The sequence below is a fragment of the Octodon degus genome, unplaced genomic scaffold, assembly GCF_000260255.1.
Source record: "Octodon degus isolate 3935 unplaced genomic scaffold, OctDeg1.0 scaffold00223, whole genome shotgun sequence".
NCBI classification, from domain to species: Eukaryota; Metazoa; Chordata; class Mammalia; order Rodentia; family Octodontidae; genus Octodon; species Octodon degus.
In genome coordinates, this window is record NW_004524799.1 from 3667110 (window position 1) to 3687153 (window position 20044).

Genomic DNA, 20044 nt, shown 5'->3' on the forward strand with positions numbered 1-20044 from the left:
GAAGAAGAAGAAGAAGAAGAAGAAGAAGAAGAAGAAGAAGAAGAAGAAGAAGAAGAAGAAGAAGAAGAAGAAGAAGAAGATGCAGGAGGAGGAGGAGCAGGAGGAGGAGCAGGAGCAGGAGGAGGAGGAGAAGGAGGAGGAGGAGGAGCAGGAGGAGGAGGAGCAGGGGAAGAAGAGCAAAAAAACAAGAAAGACAAGGAAGAAAGAAGAAAAGAGATGCAGCTCACACCTGCCTCTTAATGTTTGTGCAGGGATTGAGAGAATACAGAAGAGATAAGGCAATGCTGTAAACTATTCACATTGAGGAGGTAAAAATAAGAGAGGAGGACATTGCAAAGTATAACACATGGCTATCCATTGGTGTGGGAAGTCAACATGGAGAATCTCTTTCTACAAGGTGAAAGTCATTCTCTTGTCCGTCCCACAGAATACCACCCTGTAGTGATTAGATTAGAATATAGACAATGACAGTGAAGAAGAATAAAGCCTCCTAAATCCAAATGTAAGGAGGAATGTAATTATAGCAGCCTTCATCAAATTAAAACTATCATTTTACAACTAGAAAATTCAGGTCATGCACAACAGGGAACAGCAGTTACTACTTGCACAAGAAGCAGCCTAGGTGTTCACTGTGGCCTGATACATGCAACTTACAGGAGGAACAGTTTATTTTGGCTCACAGTTTCAGAAGTTTCCAGTCCCATTCCTTTTAGGCCCAAAGTGAGGTAGATATAGTGTGAGGTTAAAGTGTGGTAGAGGAAAGATGCTCACTTCATGGCAGCTAGGTAGCACAAAGTAAGGGAGATATCCAGAGCGAAGGGGCCAAGGACCAAATATAGACCTGCAAGGTCATGCTCTCAACTAGGCACTTCATCTAGTCCCACTTCCCAAGTTTAAATGCCATCAAATCATGATCACATCAGTGGATTCAGATATTAAGTTAGAGGTCTCATGATTCCATAACTTCCCCCAAAGCCCCACCCTTGAACACATAAAACTCTGAGGAAGCATCTAGTTCTAAACCATAAGAGCAGCCAAAGATGCATGTGTAGAAGCTTTTGGAGGATTTTAGTATGCAGGCTTTAGTATGCAGGATTTACTATGCAGAAGAGTGGAGCAAAACTGAAGCATGTGGGTGTTTATATTTGTGTGTCTATGTGTGGGCATGGAGTGGGACCAGCTGCCTTTCCTTCACCAGTGTAAACACAGCTCACTGATATAAATTTATATATTATAATTGCTTAAAATATAAGGCCATTTAGATAGCTCAGTGGACCAAGTGCCGGCTTAGGCAAGCTCAGGGACTGAGGTTCAATACCTCAGTACCACGTGCCACCGCAGCCATGCCCCCAGGCACACTGAGCTAGCCTCCAAGATCCAGCTTGGTGGTGCACACCTATAATCCCAGCACTGGGAAGGCTGAGAACAGGAGGATCACTACAAGTCTGAACTGCGTAGTGAGACCTTGAAACAAAAAAAAATTAAATTGAATATATAAAAATATAAGGAATTGTCTTTACTGTTGTGTAGGCAAAGCATTTTTGCATCACATAACCTGCCCATGCATGCTGGATACTAAACACTTTATTCCTCCAAGGAAACTTCATTTTCTTCATCTTTTTTTGCTTAATGTTTTAAATCAGACTCTGAAAGGTGCATACAAACCCAGTTTCCATAGCAATTGCAGGCATCAGTGATAACCCAGAACTTCTAAGTTATAATATACAGGCTGCCCTATTAATGAGTTCAAACTGCATTTCCATGAGACAACGGCTCAGCCACTGATAGAAAAGGTCAGACCCCATCTTCAAACTTTAAATTAAATCAGGATAGATCAAAATGCAACAGAGAGAGGAGTGTCCTTTTGGGAAAATGTGCTGTTAAAAATATGTTCTTTGTGAGGCAAACAGTTGCTTTTGTGGTTTGTAATGTTCAGGTGGAAAAATTCTAAAACAGATATAGCTTCTTCTGGGTTAGTAATGGCATGTTGTCATTTTCTTATGGTATTTATGAGTGAGTTTTCCTCCTTGCAGCTCAGACTCTTAGAGATCACACAATCTTTGCCCCAAGAACAGCAGATATGATGGCTAATTCTAGGTAAGTATATGTTTAGTGAAATTCTGTATCATTTCTAATTTTTTCTTAGTGCATTTTCTTTTCTTTTTAAGAAATAAAAATATTGTCAATCTATTTTCCATGCACTGGGTGCCAAAACACTCAGCTTGTCTTCAAGGAAATTCCAATGTATTGGAAGGCTCAGCCTTATTTATTTCTACCAGCACAGAATGCCTTATAGGAGTACTTGAAGGACATGGCCCAAGGTGTTGAAAGGTTTTCCCATGCCACTGATCTTGGCCGTACCAGCTGGAGGAGATAAAGAGTTTATTCAATTGAAGATAGGTAAGCATGGAAAGTTTAGAATCGCAGATGTATGTAAGAGGCAATGTATCTATTTTAGAGACTTAGATGTCCTATAGGAGACTGAATGGGCTTAAAAGATGTGAAAGACTATGAAAAGATAAACATAGCACAAAAAGTCACAGTGAGCCACTGATGCTCTAAAGGCAGACAATGAGCTGATCAGAGTCATAGTTTTGAATGAGTTTTGAGAGCCATAATGGCTAAAGCTAGAGTTTTGAACAAACAACCTAGGGATGACAAAGCCACACAAGTACATGAAATAACATGACTAAGGTGTTCCACAGGGAGAAACTCCCTGGCATGCTTGGCCCCGGGTGTGGCCTGTGGGTAAGAGTGCCCAGCCTGAGCCTGGGCTGCGCAACCTTTAGTTCATGATTTGCAATGTTATCAGTTCCCTGTGGAATGTTTTTCTTTTAAAACTGTAGTAACTTTTTCTTTTGGCTTGCTTTGAAGGAATCCTTCCTCACCTGATATGATCTCTAAGAAGACCTCACAGGTTAAAAAATTGATGGAGACAGGAGCACAAACATGTGACATGGTTTGCAGGAAGCTATTGATTGTAATGCTAAGGTGCTCACTTTCATCCGTTGTATTCAGATCCCAGTCACATCTTGCTCTACAGCAGTGCTAAGAGAGTGGTCCCCAAAATGGTTATATCAGCATCATCCAGAAGCTGGTTAGAAATCCAAATATTCTGACTTATCTTCCTTAGAGCTGAGGCTCAGCAATTTGAACATGAACATGCTTGTGGGGGAGTCTTTTGGATAGTCACGTTGGCAGAACCACTGCTCTGCAATGCAGCATTTTTAGTTTGATGAGCTGAACTTTCTATGGGAGAGACCTCATGGTTTGTCTGTGCGTGTGCGTGTGCGTGTGCGTGTGTGTGTGTGTGTGTGTGTGTGTGTGTGTGTGCACAGTTTTGCAAGAACACATTGTACTGAGTTTGAACAATGTGGATTGATTTGCTAAAACAATTTCACAAGTATGCTTCCAAATTCACATCACAATTATACTCAATCTGTGCCTCATCTTCCCTGTGACACTATCATTCTGTTCCTTCCCACTTCCAACTATCCTGCCCCCACAATGGTGTAGTGGGCACTCTTAATGGCACCACAGAATCCCAGAACTTTTCTAAATCTCCAGCGTTACTACAGCAGTTCTTTATGACTAGAATATATAAGTGTGTATATCCTGTATACATACACATATATAAAACAGGAAATGTGTCTGCCGGCCTTCATCATATCATTCAGTTGGTCTCTCTCATCTGGTGTAAATCCTACTTCAGATTCCTAAGTCAGAATAACTGGTACCTGCAGCAAATCATGTAAAGTTAAAAAGATTGAAATTTTTGTTTGTGGGCCAGCCAAATAGCTCAGCAGATTAAAGCACCTGCAAGCAGGCACAGGAGCCAGGGGTACAATCCCTGGGCCTGCCGTGGCCTCACCCCCAATGCGTGCTGAGACAGCAACTGAGACTGGGCATGGTGGTGCGCCTGTAATCCCAGCTCTTTGGAGGCTGTAAACAGGTGGATCACTAGGAGTCTGATCTAGTAGTGAGACCCTGAACACCCTGTAGACCCTTCCCTAAAATACAAAAGAAAAAGAAAGAAAAGAAATTTTTGCTTGTTAATAAAAAGATTGGAGTTCTAATTCAGGCTCTGTTCTATGCTATCTGATTCATCTGTTGCAAAGCCCCTTACCTGTTTGTGCCAGTTTCCTCACAATCAAATGCATATAAAAATAGCAAATCTTCCATGTACATTTCTTGGAATTATTAAATGAGAAGATGTTAGAAAAACACATGGCTTCTAGTCAACATCCAGTGAATGGTGGCTATTATTATTTCTCTCATCTGCACACATTTTCTTTACATCTGTTAAATGCTGATCATTTCTCTGGCAGCATTTCTGAATCTACCTCTCTTCTCCAACTGGATAGAGAGCCTTTTGCAGGCAGGGGCTGTGCCCATATGCCCATTGCTTCCCAGTACGGTGTCCTATACCCACAGATGCTACAGAAATGAACTGAGAGATTGTACTTGAACCTGTCTTACTCCTATCCAACTGTATTCTATAATCTGCTTATGATCTACCTACTTAAATGCAGCTTGTTTCCCGAGGCTCTTCAAGCTCCAGTAGCATGGGATCTGAGGGGCAGAGGTGAAGGTAAAGTGAAAAAATGACATCTCAACAGGTAGGCTAGAGTGGCAGCTTCTTCAGGTAACCTTCTCCTTGGAAATATCCTTGCTGTTTTCATTATCACCAAGTCGGCAAAGTTGGAGATGGAGTGGGAGGGCAGCATGCAGGATTTAGAAGTAAAGCCAATCTACATTTTAATTGTAAAGTGCATTGAAACTTCCAGGACATAGTCAAGTTTATGAAAGAAAGGAATTAATTCCATCTCATGAACCCAAACCACAGGTAAGAACCACATCCAGTTATTTATAGTAACACTTGACACTTTATATTCACAAAGTGCTTCTGATTCATATAGTTTCCTTCTGAACTCCCTTTAATTACTACTGACTTTCATAGCAAATTTTTATGAGCTAAAATTTTTAGAGATAGAAGACTCTTTAAAGACCTTGTAGTTCATCTGCTTCAACTTAAAATCTCTATCTCATAAACAGGAGAGATCATATTATTGCCCAGGGTTTATGAAGGCAAGGGGAGACTATGTTTGTATATAGCTACATGCTTTCTCCCTTTGTGTATGGGAAACATAAAAGTAAAGACAGATTAAAATGTGTTTTCAAGTTGGTTCAGAGACTGTTTTTTTTTGCATTTAGAACTTAGAAAAACCTCCCAGGAGGGTATGTCTTTTTTTTTTTTTTTTTTTTTTTTAGAAATCCTGACCTCAGCACCTGACACTCTCTCTGGCTGATATTTTTGTCTTTTTCAAGCTGAACGGGGTACTCCTTGCCCCTTGGGATCCACTTGGGCAAAAAAATAATGCAGGAGAATAATAAAGATCAGTGGTATACTTGAGACAGGCCACCATCCCTGAATTTCTCATTTTCTCTGAGCGACAATAAAGGAAACACTTAGAGTCTCCCCACTGCCTTTATCCCCTTAACTTCCTCATTTGTACATTGCAAAATGACCTAATGTCACAGGACTGATGTAAGGAGCTGCACATGGAGAGGGTTTACACAATCTTAAACACAAGATAAATACCCAAGAATCATGAGCTATTCTTCATATTCTTGTTACCACCATCCAGGAAGCCTGTGTGGAGCTGTTGCTGGTTCCCTGTCATGAAATCTTGGGTTAGATAAGGACAAATTCTGCTGCCTATAGACAGATAAGATGCATGATGACAGTCAGTACATTATTCACATTATAGGTCAGACTTGCTTTTTTTTTAATAAAAAAATTGTATTTACTTAGAAGCATTCAGAATGTCAACAAAACAGTTGCAACTTTTTTTTGCAATTACAGAGTGGTATTCAGTTAACAGAACAACAATTATTTCGTATAAGCTGCATCAGAGACAACTGAAGATGAAAAACTACCGTCTCCATACATAACTAATTTGTGCTGTGCACCAACAAGAACCTGCTTTAAATTTCCATGCCAATTTACAACCCCCATACTGTACCAGGCAAGGTTAGTGGCTATTGAAAATACCACCAGGACAGGGCTATCTAAAGACACATTCGGTAGTGTGTTAACTATACAAAAAAAAAAGACACTGTACAGTTTAAAAACAAATCTTACACAGCCTTACATTTCAATTTTTTTTTTCTTCAAAAGGAGTGAGTTGTGTACAGGGGGGTTAAATGCTTTATAGACAAGAAAAAAAAACTGCGCTAGAACCAACTTATTCATCATCATCCTCTTCTTCATCCTCCTCATCCTCTTCTTCATCTTCTTCTTCCTCTTCATCCTCATCTTCCTCATTCTCCTCCTCTTCCTTCTTTTTCTTGCTTTTTTCAGCCTTCACAACTCCCTTTTTTGCTGCATCAGGTTTTCCTTTAGCCCGGTAGGCAGCGATGTCCTTTTCATACTTCTCCTTCAGCTTAGCAGCCTTCTTCTCATATGGCTGCTTGTCATCTGCTGCAGTATTATTCCACATTTCTCCAAGTTTCTTTGCAACATCACCAATGAAGAGGCCAGGATGTTCTCCTTTGATTTTTGGGCGATACTCAGAACAGAACAAGAAGAAAGCCGAAGGAGGCCTCTTGGGCGCATTGGGATCCTTGAACTTCTTTTTTGTTTCTCCTTTAGGAGGAATATAAGTTTTCATTTCTCTTTCATAACGAGCCTTGTCCGCCTTTGCCATATCTTCAAATTTTCCTTTTTCTTTAGCAGACATGGTCTTCCAGCTCTCTGAGCACTTCTTAGAAAACTCTGAGAAGTTAATGGAAGCATCTGGGTGCTTCTTCTTGTGCTCTTCTCGGCAAGTTTGCACAAAGAATGCATATGATGACATCTTGCCTCTCGGCTTCTTAGGATCTCCTTTGCCCATGTTTACTTGTTTTCCTCAGCGAGGTACAGAGTCGCCCAGTGCCCGTTCAGCTCTCACTTGCCCCAGCGCTGTCTCTATGGAGCTCAATGTACTGCCCAGACTTGCTTTTAAACTGAGACTTATAGCAACTGAGATTATACCAAATTTATGCCATGTGAAAAATGCTATGTTCTACCACACAAGTACCTCTTTAACACCACCAAACCTGAGAGCACACTAGACACATGACCCTCACTTGTCATCTTCCTTCCTCCCCAATATTGACTCAATTGATGTGAAACACTCCACCTAAGATCAAACCCCATTGTTGGGATACCTGGAACTCAATGATTATTCAACATGGGGATCTATAGAACTTGTCCATTTGAGCCTAATGTGGGACAATTATGAAAGGTCTTCTCAACCAGAGCAGACTGAAGTCTACCAAGGAGATGCAATCTAATCTTAACTTCTCCCTTTCCTCAGTCTTTTTCCTATCCTTCTATTACTGGTGTGCCTCCTCAAGGAAATTAACTTGTAATAGACCTCTAGCAGCAGAAATGCTGAAGTGAGTATGCTCTTATGTTAAACTCAAATCTCTGAGCCCAGTCCTTAGATGGGGCCTTCTGAAGTTCACTCTAGCTGTGGAAATTCAGAGGTAGAGGTATATCTGCCTGGCTGCTAGTTCTTTCTTGGTAGCATGTGTACAGAGGAGGGCTTAGAGGGCAGTAAGAAATAAAATTGGTAGTTATATATGGGAAATAAGCTTAGGATAGAACATGCACCTTAAGCTATTCCACATTTAAATATTCTTTTGGCAGGACACTTTTGCACTCTGCTCTTGTTGTAGGACCTGGAAAAACCAAGGTTGCTGTTAGCTAAGCAGCTCCATTGGAGTTTAATCAGCCTTTTTTAAGGATGTGCAGGACATCCAAAGATATTTTTCATCAACATTGTATCAGGATTTTTGTTCCACTGGTTCATCAATCTCTTGTCAGTAGTGACTCTCAGTATAGACACTGGCTGTTGACAATCCCAAGTCCACCTGATTTTAAGAAAGTAGCAGCTACATCCTTAAAATCTCATTAAAAACAAAAAAAATGCAGATAACCCTCCATTATCTATCAGAAGATACATGAAAGTTATCATCATGAGATGGAAGCTCTTCAATGTTAAATTTGGAGTTCACTGAAAGTTTATTACAGGGTGAATGCTACGTAGTTTTAATGTACTAAGTCCAGGACTTTAATCTATGCCCTTCTGATAACTTACAGTAAGGAAGGAAAACTTATATTTTAATTTTCTATTTCTTGTACTGATAAAAGTTATCTTTGCCTATGACATTGGGTTTTGCAAAAATATGATACAGAAAGATGAAAAATAACCTACTGTTAAAACTACTAATGTTATGCAACAGCATTAATATCCCTGGAATATTGAAACTTATTTATATTCCATCTATTTTTTTCCTATCAAACAACTTCCATAACCTGGAAGGTTTTGACTGTATAGGTCTTCAACTTCTGAAAGGATGTGTGTAAAAGTCATGAAACAAGGGGAAACATGGAAAAAAGGAAAGATAACAGTAAAAGTATTCTAGAATCTATATCAGTAAATAACATCTCAGGATCAGAACTAAGATTAATTAATACTGCAAGATAATAACAATCCCTTGACCACCTAAGCTTCTAGTTTTTGTTTCTATTTTTAAACTTTACCTTTCAAATACCAACATGTTGGTAGTTTAGCTAACTTGAGATTGAAAGAAAATGAGTGGTATAAATTTTCCCAAAGAGTTCACACAGTGACAGTCTCATCTTTGTAAATTCATTGTCTCTGGAGGGTCATTCATGTATGAAAGTGAGTACATAAGGTCAGGATTGTCATAATGTCATTTTAAGTAATGCTAGACAAACATCAGTAACATTGAAAATTGACAGAAATTTTGCTTATACTATATTGAAAATGCAAAATGAAAGAGCTGATCCATTTTCTTAAGGAACTTCATTGATTGGGGCAAATGTTTGCTTTCTGTGCCTTTTTGTAGCAAAGATTTAATAGGCTAATGTTAAGAAAGCACAGATAAAGGGCATTGAATGTCTATTTTTAGTAGATTTCTATCTATATAATTTGTACAGCATCACATCTTTGGGTAGTGTTTAATGAGAGGAGAGAGTCTTTTATGATCTTCTCCAGCTTCAGTAGTCTTTGTGGGTTCTTTATTATTTTTATACATGATGAAACAATATGGTTATTGGAAATATCTTTTTTTTCTGTACCAGGGATTGAGTTCAGGACCTTGTGCTTGCCAGGCAAGTGCTTATTCTACTGAGCTATCTCTCTGGCCCAGAAATATCTTCTTTGGAATCAGAACACATATATTTGTATCCAGGATTTCTTTCTTATTAATTGAATGCAAAAGTGACTTGACTGATAACATGTAGTTTTGTCATCTGTGAAAGGGAATAAGGGTCAATAATAAAAATACTACTGCTGCTATTATCAATACTACTATTACTACTACTTTCATTACTACCTCTACTACTGCCACTATCTAGTATTTCTTGAATATTTATAATGTGCTAGATCCTGATGTAAAAGTTTACAAAAATTATAACTATCATTACCATATGAAGGAAATACTATTATTCTAAATTTACAGATAAGAAAGTTGGGCACCAGAAAAGTTAAGTAGGTTATAGAAGAGTAGTTTTGAGCAAGTTAAGAAGCCCCTTGAAGATGAGAATCAAAGGAGTCTGCTAGCTTCACTGCTATGTAGTGTCTACCATAAGTTGTTGTATCTATCTTAAAGGCTTATAATGATGCTCAACTGAGATATATATGAATATTTTTGTAAGCTAAAAACTTTATAAACATGTGTATGCAGATTTTAATAGGTAGTATAATAACAATTAACATTTACACATAATTGTTAAATTTTTATTATATACAATTTAGTAATAGAATGCACCAACTAACATTTTAATGTTTAGAATACCAAGGGAAATTCTGAGAACACAATTTGAAAGATAGAACTACTATACAAAATTAGCATAAATAGTCTGATTCCTTTGTATAATTCTTTTTGTTATACAGTAGACTTCAGTAGAATGAGCTTTATCTAAAATTCATACAGACTTCTCCAGATTGGCAGGCTTTACTTCTCTCCGAGACCCATGGAAATGATAGTAAGGACATATAAAAGGGAATAAATCTGTAACAGAACTAAAAAGAGGATAAGGGGTGAGAAGCTGACCCAAGATTTTTTTTTTCAGAACCAGGGATTGAACTCAGACCCTTGCGCTTGCCAGGGTAGTGCTTATTCTACTGAGCCATCTCCTCGGCCCTGACCCAAGATTTTGAAAAACATCTGAAAGGTTGGAAACGTAAGGGGTTATTTTAACAGATGAAATAGGGATAGATGCTCTGGCTTACAACACAGAATCAATGAGAAGGTGAAAAGGCAGTTGAACAGCCTCTGAAATAGAGAAATTCTGAACTAGAAGTTACCATGTACAAAGAGGCAGAATGGGGAGGGAGGTGGGATTCAGAATAATGAATGAAAATACTAGGTCAAGAATAGACATAGCAGTGGCTATAATGAATAGCCATCCCCACATCCTCATGAGGAGAGATTGCTTCTGTTTTCAGGTAGAATGACTGTACAAAGCTCTCGAGTCCCGTTATGTCTCGTGGGTGCTCCACAGTAAAGGCCCCATGTTTTGAAAATAGGGAATATGTTCAAGATGCCTCCCTTATTTCTGTCCTTTCATTCTCCAAAATGAAGTTCCTCTGTGGATGCTATGCCTTCCCTCTCAGGCAGAGAAAATGATTGACAAAGCATCAGGGAAAATCAATACTAACTACTTTTTCAAAAACCCACCTGTTGCTACATTTCTAAATTCAAATGAACAATCTAGGATTACATGGTGTTTGAAGAAAACAATATGTAATAATTTCAAAAAAGACCCCTGAGGAAAAACAGATAATTGAGGAATGGAAGAAAAGTTAAAATCAAATCTATTCAAAATCCTCATAGTTACAGCTAATCACTTTGCTTCATGTTCATCTTTCTATGGTTAACACTGTAGAGAGGGACACTGGATTGAGTTCTCTTATTCACAGTGACTCTTCCTTTTCATCAGCTGGCACTGTACACTGGACCTGGACATATGGCTTCTTTTCCCTTTTGACTCATACCTCACTGACCTGAAGTAGAACCACATAGTTTCCAATAGAACATGTGAACTAATGGGGCACTCGAATGTTGTCAGTCAAGGAAGGATGTTTTCTTTCAGAAAAAAGACTCAGATTTTTTTCTGCTCAGTTCTTCCTTAAGGTCTTTCTGTGTGATCTAGGGATTGGCAAATTATGGCCCAAAGGCATAAAATTACATTGGAATACAGTCAAATCCTTTTTTTTCTTTTTGATCAGTATTAACAAAGGCAGAGTGGAGTAGTTCAAACAGATTGTGTGTTACATAGGCCCCGACATATTTACTGTCTGGCTCCTTAAGCAAACTTTGCTGATGATTGAGTAAATCAAAATGAAAAAATGTCTAAGATAAAATGAAAATGGAGGTTATATTGACTGGAGCTCTTTGCCACAGATAATATATTTTACTTTAGCAAGGTTTTTGCTATTTACATCCAAAGAAGTGATTTCAGCCAAAGAAAACAACCTGTGGAAGGAATGTGCAGGAAATGGTGCCACTGGACACATCTTGTAATAGATGATAGAGAAGTTCCAGCTTCCTTCATATCATATTGAGTAGAATTTAGTAGCAGTTCTCAAAGTTTGGTCTCTAGCCCATCAAAACGTTAAGAAAGCAAATTCTCATACCCAAACCAGAGCCTGCAGAACCAGAATCTCTGGGGATGAAGGTAGCAATCTGTATATAAGCTATCTGCAGTGACCTTTCAGAACTTGCACTTGAAATTAACAATGACAGACCTGCCAATAGCCTTTGCCCATGGTTTAACTTATGGTTATTGTGATAATGATTAATTCTTATTTTATGAAGAAATGAAAATATGGAACTGTAGCTCAGACATTAACTGGGAAATCCCTGCTGGTAAGTGACAAACGCAAGATAGCACCCCAGACCTATCTGTCACCACAGAGTCTGCTCTGTTACAACATGTGCTTTCCTGGAATGAGTATAATGGAAGGTTCCCCATGACCTTATCACTGGCACCTGTGAAAGCTGCTTCTACATTTCTATATGGAAATGCTGCTCCATATTTTTCTGGCTGGGTTTGAATTTCCTGGATTTCTGACTGAACAAAGAGCTATTGTGAAGTCCAGGGCCTGGCAATAAGTATGAAGGGAAATGTGCTGCCTGTGGGTCCTCATATATACAAAACAGTATTTATCACCTCATGGAGGGCATGACCTGCTACTTGTCCCATACTGTGGACATCAGCAAGCTTGGAAACCAGGAGAAAATTACTTCCTTGCACTATAGTTTTAAAGTATTTATTTGGACCATAGATTACCAAAGTCCATATCCAGTTTCCCCAGAGAGTGACAATTAGAATACCATGGGGGTGGAAAGTGTGGTTTGGCAAAACATCTTTTAAACTCCATTATTTCCATTACTTTTCTAAAACAAGTTACTAGAATTATTCCTAAAAATAATTTTCTTAGAGATATGCAAACAGTACTCTATAAAAGCATGTGGCTAGCAAGAATTTAAAAATAAATACTGCAGAAGCACTACACTGGGTTTTAAATTCCTAGAAGATTCTCTAGGCTCTGCCCAGATATGCTTCATATCTCAATGCCTGACACAGTACTTTAAATACATATGATGCTCAGAATATGTTCATAGAATGGAAGAATGAGAAGCTTGTCAAGAATTATCACAGTGATGCTGAAAACAAAATTTTAAGCATAGGATGTCTCCTTATAAGCCTACTTTTAGCCAGGCATGGTGGTACACACCTATAATACTAGGACAAAGGAGGCTGAGGCAAGAGAAATGCTGTGAGTTTGAGGCCAGCCTGGGCTACATGACTTGAGTTCAGGTCAATCTGAATTACATAATGGGGCCATGACTTAAAATAACAAAACAAGAGAAGACTATTTTAACACATATCAAGGTCCTACACTGCTATAATAAGTATTAGTAAGTAAGTAAGTTATAGGAAACAAATACAATGAGATCTTCACAGAGATTTGAATAAATATTGCACACAAAAATAAGAGCAGAGCATTATGAATGGAATATACAGAGAAAAAAATCTTAAAAATTAAAAGTATAGGACCAGGGAGACAGCTCAGTAGAGTAAGTGCTTGCCTGGCAAGTGCAGGGTCCTGAGTTCAAGCCCCAGTACTGCAAAATAAATAAATAAATAAATAAATAAATAAATAAATAAATAAATAAATAAAATAAAAATATAATTCATTTAAAATACTTAAGAAAAGATGTAGAAAATGTAAAATAAATTTAAGCCGGAGTTCTAATCAGAGTTTGAGCAAGATGGGACAAAAAATAGAAGGAAAGAAATATCAGAAAAATATTCCATAATTTCATAAACACATATTTTCTATTTTAAAAAGCCTAATCAATGTCTAGTCAATGAGGTGGCACGTGCTTCTAATCCTCACACTCTGGGAGGCTGAAGCAGGAGGACTGAAGTTCAAACATAGCTTGAGTAATATATTCACTTAGTGAGACCCTATCTCAAAATTTTAAAATAAAAAGAGATGCAGGCATAGCTTAGTTCAAGGGCCTTGGGTTCAACTCTCAGCACTGGAAAAAGAAGACCAATGAATGTCCAACAAGATAAACACAAAAAAATTCCTTTTTGAGCCATGTAACTAAATTTCACAATGGAGATGAAGGCATGATGCTCAAAGTTTCTAGAGTTTGGGAAGAAAGTGGGAAACGGGAAAAGAAATCAGTATATAACATTACAAATACGAGTTACTACAAAGCAGTGGGGGCAATCTCTCAAAGATTTGAAGGAACATTTTTCAACATAATATTTTATAGGGAGGAAAATTATTTGCCTGGTCTAGAAGCCAAACAAAAATACTTTCAGATAGCCAAAGACAAGGGTTTAGGAAAAACAAACATTTCTAAAGTAAGCAAAAGTAACTTGATAATGTAGTTTAGCCAAACAAAAATTAGAATGAATTCAAGAATAAGAAAAATGAGTAAGACCTGAGAGCCAAGAAGTATGGCATCAAAAATATTCCAGGTTGATAATTCTATGGCAAGCCTCTAAGGCAACAGGAGGACTGAAATTGTCCTGCTCAATACAGACACTGCGGGTGGCATGAAGAATACCCTTAATCATTTAGATTTATTTTGACCAAATGTGTGATTTTGGAGATTAGGTAAAAATATATGCTACATTTATAAACGGGGTAAATGATGGATTCAAAACAGGTCACCATGGAAAAAATGATCAAACAGGATATGGTGAAAATTCAAAAAAGTAAAATAAGATGTGATACACTGCTCACCAAATAAGACAAAGAAAGCAACAAGGGTAGAGGATTTGAGGGCTTTTAGTGGGGAATGGGGATCCCTCAAACATCTTAGTGCTCAGAGAACCAAGCAACTATGAAATAGTTCCAGTAAGTGGTCAGGCATTATCTCTTGCATACAATATTAGGAACTAATATCCACTAGATGAAAATAGATTACTACTAACTATACTTCACAGAGAAAAACACCTTTTAAAAAGTGGCATTTCATAAAAAGTATTTAATAGTAAAGCCATTTTGAATATAATTTAGTCTTAAGTGACACAAAAGAAATGGTAAGATCATGCATTGATCAAAGGTTATGTTTGTGAATATTTTGTCTTAATGAGACATGAAGTATTGAATAATTTATCTGGAAGGTGAAAAGCAGAAAGAGGTCTTCATTGTATGGCACACTGATGCATGTACACACAAGGAAACTAAGGAACAATATTTAGCACTGTCAGTGTTTTCAAAATAATGGCTAGAATTCTGAACACTTACACAGCTTTTCGTGCACACGGTAGAGGAAGAAATTGAACTCTAGAATATTTGATTTAGTAATTCATTAATGGCAATAAAAATGGTAACTATGTTTCAGCTCATCCTAATCCGTGCCCATCAGGGCTCTATCTACCTCAATGACCTTATTTACATGCTTTCAGGTGGCAGAGCTTTGTTTCCGAGGCTCACACAACACTGGAAATGGCACAGAAAGCTTCAACTCCGAGATTTTCGAGAATCGTGAGCAATCCGACTCTTCCATGCCTATTACCTCAGTCTTATCTGCAGTAGCACCACTTTTAGCTGCTTTCTGTATTATATTTCTTGGTCAGTTTGCATATATAAGAAATATTTTGTTTCTGTGGAGATAATTGCCCCAATAAACTACAGCTAGGTTTCCATATCTAAAGGTTGTATATCAACAAATTAATCAATCAAGAATCCAGGGACCAGCCAAATAGCTCAGTGGATTAAAGTCCCTGCAAGGAGGTGCAGGGGCCGGGGTTCGATCCCCTGGCCTGCGGTGATGGCCCTGCCCCTGGGGCGTGCTGAGACAGCAATTGAGACTAGGTGTGGTGGCACAAGCCTGTAATCCCAGCTCTTGGGAGGCTGTAAACAGGATAATCACTACGTGTCCGATCTAGTAGTGAGACCATGAACACCTTGTAGACCCTTCCCCCTCCCCCTCCAAAAAAAAATCCAAAATATTCAGAAAAAAAGGCTGGGGAGATGGCTCAGTGGAATAAGCACTTCCCTGGCAAGCATAAGGCCCTGAGTTCAATCTCCGGTTCCGAAAAAAAAATTTTAAAAAAATGGTATCTGTACATAACATGTACATACTATTTTACTTGTCACAGTTTTCCAAGTAAATACAAGGTTGCAACTATTTCCATAGCATTTGCATCATATTAGGGATTGTAAGTATGAGTGATGTAAAGTATACAGAAGATATATATGCAAATATTTCATCATTCTATATAAAAGACTGGTACACTCTCAGATTCTAGAATCTTCAGAGTCCTAGAATCAATCCATTGCTGATATCAAGATCATGAGTTACTAGTTTGTGTCCCGCGCTTGCCTTGAAGATGGGAGGGGTGTTGGGGCTGAGGGGTGGAGAGGGTGCAGTCGGGGTCCGGTGGGATCCGGGTTCTGGCAGCACCTGGGTTTGGAGAGGCTCTCTGAGGAGGAGGAGGTGTGGAGTCGGGGCTCTACGGGGGTGGAGTGTGCGGTTTGTGGGGACCAAGAAGGGGCTGAGCTGGCTAGGTGGCATCACCGAGATTCCAGACTGCCCAAGGGCGAAGTTTGACCACTAGTGTGGAGGCAGCTCTAGAGATAAGTCCCTTGTCACACGTGGGGTTTGGGTTCACTATACAGGGGTGAGGCAGGGGCCCGAGAGAGCCCTTTTTTGCCCCTTGGCGGAAACTTGAGTGACCGATCCTTAGATAAGCTTGGAGAGGAAGTAAATGAAAGAGCAAATAAACTGGGATGAAGTGGATAAAAGTGTGGGTAAGTTTGGGGTGAAGTTTAGAGAAGGTTGAATATAGAAGAGGGGTCAAGTAGAAGGGGCCTCACCACAGAGACAGGGTTTGGGTGAATTTGAGGGATAGCTGCCATGGCTTCGCTGGATTGAGCTGGCCTTGGAGTTCCTGATGGGGACCGAGAATTGAGAATTTAGAGTTGAATGATCGCAGCACTTGGGAGGCTGAGGCAAGAGGCTCTACAGGAGTTTAAGGCCAGCCTGAACTACTTGTCAAGACTGTCTCAACAATAGCAACAAAAGACCCAGAATTCAGGCTTACAAAGTTAGGACTTGAGATTTGGTCATGGGAAGGGGACTAAAAGACAAACCTGAGGGTCAGAGCAGTCTGTACCCTGGGTGGGGAAGGCAACAGAAGAATTTGCATTGTGGAGAGATGAGGTGGGGTGGGGTTGGAGGCTGCTGGGGCTTGGATGGCTCTTGGCTGTGAGCCAGCCTCTCACTGTCCTTTGGGCCTCCCCCGCCTTGGTGGCACAGCAGCAAGGCAGGTGCCATGGCCTTGATTGAAGGGATGGATGATGAGGTGACTGTGCTTTTCATGGTGCTCACCTGCCTTCTGGTGCAGGCCTCACCTGGGTCTCAACACACACCTCAGAGGGCACTGACACCTTGCTCCAGATGGCAAGGACTCCACCACCCACCCAGGCCAGTGAAGCCATGGCAGCCATGGACAGTGGCAGAGGGGAGTCCCCTGGGGCTGAAACCTCCATTCTGGGACACAGATGTCAAACCACACAACCAGAACTCAGCCCAGGAGTCACAGCAACAGCACCACCAGCCCTGGACTGTCTCCAGGAGCCCCTAGTGCTCCAGCTGAAATTCCTCAATGACTCTGAGCAGGTAGCCAGGGTCTGGCCCCATGACACCATCGGCTCCTTGAAAAGGACCCAGTTTCCCAGCCGGGAGCAGCAGTTGCGCCTCATCTACCAAGGCCAGCTACTAGCAGATGACACCCAGACACTGGACAACCTTTACCTCCCTTCCAACTGTGTTCTCCATTGCCATGTGTCCATGGGGGTCTGTCCCCAACATGTCCGCTGCCCACCGGGATGAGAGCCAGGCCCCTCCGGGGTGGAAATCATCAGCCTGCTGCTGCCCCTCCTGCTGCTCCTGCTGCTCCTGCTCTGGTATTGCCAGATCCAGTACTGGTCCCTCTTCCCCTGACCATCACCCTGGGCCTAGCTGGCTTCACCCTGCTTTTCAGCCTCCTAGCCTTTACTATTTACCAGTTGTAGTGCCTCCTAGGCCCTTGACAGCACAGCCAGCCATCTGGACCTCGCTTCCCATAGCATGGTGGGCACTGCTGTCTGCCCAGGCAGGCCTCACCTGCCTGCCTCTTCCCTCTGCCCTGGAGCCCAACCTTGCACCACAGGGGCCTCCAGGAGCTGGTGGAGGCTGGGCACTGTGACCTCCACAACCATGGCTCTGGTCAGTCTTCTGGGGCTGCTGCTTCCCAGCCCATACTCAGTCAGCTTCTCAGGGTCAGGCACCTGCTGTCTCTGCCTTGATCCTGGGCAGTGCGGGCCCACCACCCTGGGTCCATCTTAGTGTTCTGCCTGAGCACTCAGCTACCCATAGTCCCTAAGAGGCTGATTAGGGGACCCACAGACTGTGGGAGGCTGGAGAAGGGAGCTAGGATCTAGAACATGTGCAGATTAAAGTAACTGAAGTTCCCCCCCAAAAAAGAATTATTAGTTTGTAAGTCTATCTCCCGTACTTAAATCTCCAACATATTTATTGACTTCAGGACCATGTCCCTGTGTCACTGGATCCTTGACTTTACATGGAAACAGATGATTTTGTATTCTTCCAGTTTCATGACTGTGTAGCCATGTATAGAAGCCTTCCACATCTAGCACTATCCAAGATTACTTTGCCATTTAGATCTGCCCTTGAATTCCTCCTCTAGTATATCCCACCTTTGACCTCATACACTGACGTCAGCATTTATCTTGGATCTGCTTCCTATGGCATGAGAACCTCTATGGTCAGTGCTCTCTAGATTTCTATTTTTTGCCCCACAGCTTGGTATAACTCAAGTTATGCATTCCCTCATGAAGCATAGCCCCAGATTTGTACCATTCAACTGCTCCAAGGAGACAAACAAAACACAATGCTGATTTGTGAAAATTCAGTTTGTGGTATGTACCTGAACAGATCAGAATGAGCTCACATAGAAGAGCCTGTAATAGCCTGGACTTTGCAAATCCAGGCCTGCTGAGCATCCCCTGGGAGCCACAGGTCTACCCACACATTATTGCATTCCCTGAAAGGCAAACTCTGCCCTACTTATTCTATGACTCACTTGGTGCTTGTTCCCTTCTGGAATTAATCCAAGGAAAAGAATCCTCTCAGCAAAACAAAGTTTGCCTGCTTCCTTGTGTGTGGCCTGCTTATTTCATTTTTGGAGCTTTGCTTTAGAAGCACAGAGCAGCCTGAGGGCCCTTTTTCTCCATTTTATTTGTGTGTCTTCTTAAAATTGTATCTTGGCTAGAACTACTTTTTTTCCCTCAGTGGTTTTATAACTCACAAGGTGAACCATGATACCCTGAAAGATCAACAGGAATACCTTCAGGGTAAGTAAAACAAGTTTCATATACAATAAACATGCTTCCCAGAATTGGAAAAAGAGCCTCAGGAAGGACAAACATTATGTCTTGGTTGTGAACAAATGGAAGGAAGATGAGCAGAAATATGAATATTTTGGGATAGTCTCAGAGCAAAGTTTACCTCCAGTGTTCCTTTTTTTTTTAAATTTTATTTTAGGGAAGGGTCTACAAAGTGTTCAAAGTCTCACTAGTAGATTGAACTCCTAGTGATCTGTCTGTTTACAGCCTCCTAAGTGCTAGTATTACAGGCGAGCGCCACCACGCCCTGTCTCAATTGCTGTCTCAGCGCGCCCTAGAGGTGGGGCCAGCACAGCAGGCGCTGGGATTGAGCCCTGGCCCATGTGCCTGCTTGCAGGCGTTTTAATCCACTGAGCTATTTGGCCAGCTCTCCAGTGTTCCTTGAAGGTGAGGGTAAAGGTATCTTTGCAAAATATTCTGGGTTTGGGAATGAGATGACAGGGCGTACATGTCCTTATTCCTCTTCGTGCTCCACTATTCTAAGCCTGATGCTAATTCCATGCCAAATACTAAATAGTTGATTTTTAAGTCTTAGCCTGGTTTTCCTGAGGTAGTCTGAGGCAGAAAGCTTAAGGTGATAAACTTTATTGGAAAGAACAATTCCAAGAAAACAGGAATGAAAAAGAAAGGGCTATTCCAATGGGAAAAGCAGAAGACAAATATTGGGGGATATGTTTTTAAGCTGGCCATGTGTTGTGGCTTGTATTTAGATGTCCCCCCAAAGCCTCATATACTCACTGGTGAGACTTTTAGAAGATGACTGGACCTTGGGTGTGTGATGCTGGATTAGAGTATATATAACTGGGGTGTGTGTTAACTAAATTGATGTGTGTGTTGACTAAAAGGTGCTCATTAACTAACTTGATTTAGAATACTTCTAGGTGTGGATACTGGAAACCCAACCTGGGGTGTGCATGGAAACAATTAACAGGTTTGTAGCCTGATGGGAATACAAAGGGACAAAAAGGAGGAAGGCTTCTTACTGCCTCTTTGCCTGCCTGCCATGATATAGACTGTTA

At 40.6% G+C, this 20044-nt stretch overlaps 1 pseudogene; it reads left to right on the forward strand.

Moving 5' to 3' along the window:
- The first annotated feature begins 16891 nt into the window (after positions 1 to 16891).
- LOC101564420 lies at positions 16892 to 17633 on the forward strand (annotated as a pseudogene).
- The last annotated feature ends 2411 nt before the right edge of the window (positions 17634 to 20044 follow it).